This window comes from Crocodylus porosus, unplaced genomic scaffold, assembly GCF_001723895.1.
Source record: "Crocodylus porosus isolate Cpor-Errol unplaced genomic scaffold, CroPor_comp1, whole genome shotgun sequence".
NCBI lineage: Eukaryota > Metazoa > Chordata > Crocodylia > Crocodylidae > Crocodylus > Crocodylus porosus.
Window position 1 is genome coordinate 235,881,705 of NW_017728886.1, and position 5,205 is coordinate 235,886,909.

The following is a 5,205-nucleotide window of genomic DNA, read 5'->3' on the forward strand; positions in this document are numbered from 1 at the left end:
TTCCTGTTTAAGATGCCCAGTTTTATGCTGGCTTAACTTCACTGGTACACTCATCTAGCACGCTTATTGATATTTTGCATAATTTTTCATTCCATCTATGGTACATCCCCTGTAGGGTTATGCAAAATTTTACCAAGTGTTTCATTTCAAAGCTGTTTTGATGCGTTTTGAGCTCAAAACAGTGAAATCGAAACGAAACAAAAAGCTTTGACACAGCTTCAAAACAAAATGAGGGCACTCAAAACGTTTTGAAAGTTTTGCAACGTTTCGAGTTCTGAAGCAGCCCGGTGGCGGGCAGCAGGGGAGAGCCAGGGCTACTCTCTGAGTGGCTCTGCAGCCCCACGTAGCTCAGCCCAGCGAATCTGAACCCAGATGACAGCATCTGTCTTCCCCAGTGCCCATCCCAGGCGGCAATGGCAGCCTCCTGTCATCCAGTGCAGATCCAAGGCCCCACACTCCCGGGAGGAGTGTGGCACAGCCCCGCAGCCCTCTCGGGGGTGCGAACCCTCAGGTCTCCGTGCCAGATGGCAGGAGGCTGCCTCTGCCAGCAAATTTTGCTTTCAAGACTCAGAGGTGCAGTTTCTGAGAAACTTCTGCACCTACCTCCTTGAAACTTGGCAGTCTTCATGCCCTCAAAAGGGGGTACCATTACTGCAATTTGCATCTGAATCAGGCAACAAATGACAACGTTTTAGGCATTTTCATGATTCCCCATTATAGCCTATGGGCGAAACGTCATAAGTCAAAACAGCGAGACAGTTTCAATGAACTGAAATGGGACAGTGCTTTGAAACTAAACGAAATGCTGTCCCTTTGAAATGGTGAAACGGATGTCAAAATGAAATGATGGTGTTTCACACAGAACCTAATGCCCTGGTACTGCTGTGGTCACCCATCTATCTGCCTGTGGTTCTGCAATAGGCCTGAAGATGGCTTCTGCCTTCTGCTTGGTCCACTAGGCTGCTTATACCGTCACTCCTCCCACAGCACACAGTCCCCTGGACTATTTCTTACCCTAGTAACATTGGTCTCTAGTCCCCCCGAGTATCCTGGTAGTCTCTGTCATACTTAAGAGCATAGATTCAATAAAATGGCATCAGTTAATTTAATCTTGGTTTCTCTTGTGATATCTCAGCCCAGTATAAGACATTTTATCTAGTCGTGCTATTGCAATACACAGCTCGTATTAACATCCACACTGTTTGGAATTGCTGTAAAGAAAATTGTCTTGACGAGCAGATCAATTCTGCAAAGTACTGTGCTTTCCTGAGGGGGTGGAGCACTGAGTGGAGGATGTGCAGCACATAGTAGGATCCAGCCCTGTCTGAGCTTGCTACATTTCCTGTCAGGTTGCAGCAGTATACCATACACACAAAATATCAGGACACGGCCTGAAGGTTAGAGGTCAAGCAGTCTTGTAGTTCAGCCATATCTCTGTTCTAGGTGGCTTTAAAAAGAAGCACTTTTGACCTCTCAGTTGCTCCTGGGGAGCTTTCATCTGCCATCACCGCTGCAGACAGTTCATTTTCCAATCTAATTATCTGGAATGACACTTCCATCTGCCTGCCTCCTTTGCATTAACTATGGCTACAGCCACATTCCCCCAGTGCATGTCAAACAGCATTTAAAGGTTGCATGTAGCAAAGATTAAAACCCAACTGAAAAGCAAGGACTAAGCCAGTTAAAGGATATACAGCATGCTTTTATGCCAATAGGCATATGTGTCTATATACCATGCATGTATACACATGCAGAGCATATATATGGAAAAAACAATGTTCAGGGAAGGAGATTCAACAAGATATGGGAGCATTGTTACAATAGGGTGCTTAAGATAAAAAAAAATAACTTGAAAATTGCAAAAGTTCTACAAGCCCGCACATCACCATACATCATGTTCTAAAAGTTGTAATTAGTCCCTCGATACAAGGAAAACAGTCTTCTAATCAACAGAGAAGTCATCAGTGGGCATGTTTACACAAGACATTGACTACAGTTATCTAATTAGCTCTGTGGTAAACGTCTCAGTGCCTACATGTGCAGGACTATTAGGTTGAAGTAAACTGATAAACACTGCTGCAGGTTACTACTTGTAAATACAACAACTACTAACCTATGGCGGAGTTTTTACCCTGCAGCAATGCACATAGAGATGCTAGCGGAGCTGGCTGGGACATGAGAGTGCTTTGGTGCAGGGGCTGCCTCCCAGCTAGCACTCATGCCCCAGTCAACCCTTCCACAGCATGTTGAGCTGGATCAGAACAGCCTCGGACTGGCAGGCTGACCCCCTGGGCCATCTGCCAGCTGGGGCTGCTCCGATCCAGCTCAATGTGCTGTGGTCCTAGGCACATGTGTAAACATGGTGCCTGGGAGCAAAAAAACTCTGGTGTCCCAAATTAATTGCATGTATAGATGCCCAGTGAGTCCATAGATGACTGAGAAAGTTGATCTCAAAAATTAAAAAAAAGACCTTATTGGTTATTATTCAGCAACAAAAATGCAGACTCCACAATGACAATTATAGAAGAGAAGATTTAAAAGCAAGGGGTAAATATCTAAAGTAAAGCAAAACCATATTTCCCTTTAAGAGATCTGATCTCACATTGCATTGTCTTTAATCATTACCAATGATGTACAGTAATCACTTCTTTAGCTTCATTTAGGATTTACATGACAAAGTCCTATCAAAATAGAACTATAGGAGCTGAAAAAACAAACAAGTAAAGTGGAGTGCTTCTCATTACATACACCAAAATGAACTCATTCTAATGAATGTAATATTTAATAGTATCCTGAGAAATCACAAAATAAAGTTTTTATCAAGTGGGCACCCAGCAGATTTCTACCATGCATAATCACAGAATTGATAATTGTTTCTTTTAGAGACGCCTGCAAAGGCTAATGTGGCACTGCATAGTAGTGGTATATCTGTATCTCTGAGCTGTCACCGTAATATGATGGCAATAGTTTCATGGAAAAGAAAACCTTCAGGGGACAGGGTCAGGGAGAGAAAAATTACTCTTGGGGCCCATTCCAAATGTAGTTGAAGCTCTTGGGGATGTCTTTCCACTGAGTTCAGTGAAAGCTGAATCAAACTCATGACTGGTGGAAAGTGAATGCATTTTAATAGGAATGCAGTGCATTGATTTTAAGGTTATATCGTAATATTCTAATTCCCCTTTTCAGTCAATTAGAACTTCTTGACACTTTAACTTATGGAGTGAAATGCTCTACACAAGATCTCTGCACAAAAGCTTGACCAAATTTAATCATTTGAATAAAAAGATAAAAAAAATACCTTCCAATTATGGAGTCTTTTAGGAACAGCTCAACAGCAAAACTGGTTTGGGAAATAATTGGAATTTTTTTACTACTTACTTCCAGAGTGTGTTGGAAAGCCCAATATATTTGTTACCCTATGATCTAAATGTCAAAGAAGTTGAGAAAAAGATACATCACAAGGGAATCAAAACATCATTTTTATGCAGTTTTGAGCACTGAAAGTGTAGTGTTGGAAATGCAATGCAAGTCTTCTGCCTGGCAGTAAGCAATGCTGCTACTAGACAGACCATCAGTCCCAAATACCACTTCCCCACTATGAATTTCCAAACTCTTGTCAGTTTTGCATTACAAGCCTGTCTCACTTTATAAGGATAATGTGCTGCCAAGGGATTATTAAGGACCCTTTCCTCAACACACTCTCTTTAGTCTGTAATAATCCCCTTGTAACCACAAGTGTGTGGCCATGTCTACATGAGGTGCACTTTACCAACATACAGATGCTCCCCATATGGGTTCAGCCATACAGGTCAGGCTGTGCTTTCTCCCAGTAGAGCAAAACCCCACAAGCAAAACAAGCCATGCTCATAAAAACAGTTCTCCAGGTCTACATTTACAATAGTTTTGGGGTTACCATGTTGGTTAGGGATCACCTCTTCACAGCCCTGATTAACATAAAACACATTTGTAGACTTAGGCTGCATCACTGCAGGGAAAGAAGGTTAGAGATTAAGAAATCCATGTTTTCCCTCAGCAAATTAAATGGTTCATGCCCTTAACAAGGAAGGGTGCAAAAACTGGTAAATACATTTTAGTAAGCAAATAAAGCCATGGATACTTAAACTCTTGAAATATATAGTGTCTATTGACAGATGCAGACAACAGACTGTCTCACAGAAATGGAACTAGATGAAGGGTGTGTATGTGGAATTGTTCCCACAAGAAAAGCTTTAGGAAACACCTACCACTCAAAGGTAAAATGTTTCTCATAGTTAGTAAAAGAAAAGAGTCACCTCTGGCAGGGGTGAGCTGGCAGCACCAAGATGAGGAGCAAATTCTCTCAAGAATTAGCCCACTGGCCTTCAGTGGGACATTAGTACTAAGGGTGTGCAAAATGGGCCCTATTCGATTCGGATTTTGATTCAGATTCGGCCTGAATTAGGGACAGTGATTCAATTCATTGATCCATATCACTGTCCCTGGTACGATTCAGCCGAATCCAAATCTGAAGATTTGTGTCTATGGCTGAATCACTGATTCTCTCAGTCAGAATTGAATCTTCAGATTCGGATTCGGCCTAATCAAATTGGGGATAGTGATCTGAATCAACAAATTGAATCACTGTGCCTGATTCATGCCGAATCCAAATCCAAATCGAATACAGCCCGTTTCACACACCCCTAGTGGCTAGTACTGGAAAGGTTGGATTTTCTAGCTTTGGCAAAGCTTAAAAGGTTTAAACTTACCCTATCAGCCAGTTGGGACTCTGGAATGGTATTGCATACTGCACTGACTTGTATCCCGTTAATTTCTGAAATTAGCAGCACCTTCAGAGTGAATAGCCTATTTTTCCCCTGCAGCGCTTTGTACTGCCTCCTCCTGCTTCTTCCACACTACTGATAGCAAACTTGCACTGATAGCTATGCTTGCACAGACAAGCATAGCTTAGCAGCTGCCCAGCAGTATTCTCATTAATGCAGCACCAGATTCTCCTTTGCACATTCCACCACTTTTCACCTTGTGTTTATACATTTTGCAACACTGCATGTGTGCTACACAAAGATCAAGTCCCAGATGCCCAGTTATCTGCCAAGATGCCAGTGGTTCTCAAGAGCACTGTGCTATTTTAGCCCTTATTTGTAGTCTTATAAAAAGACTTGACAGGAAAATATTTCATAGTTTCATAGTTTCATAGTTTCTAGGGTC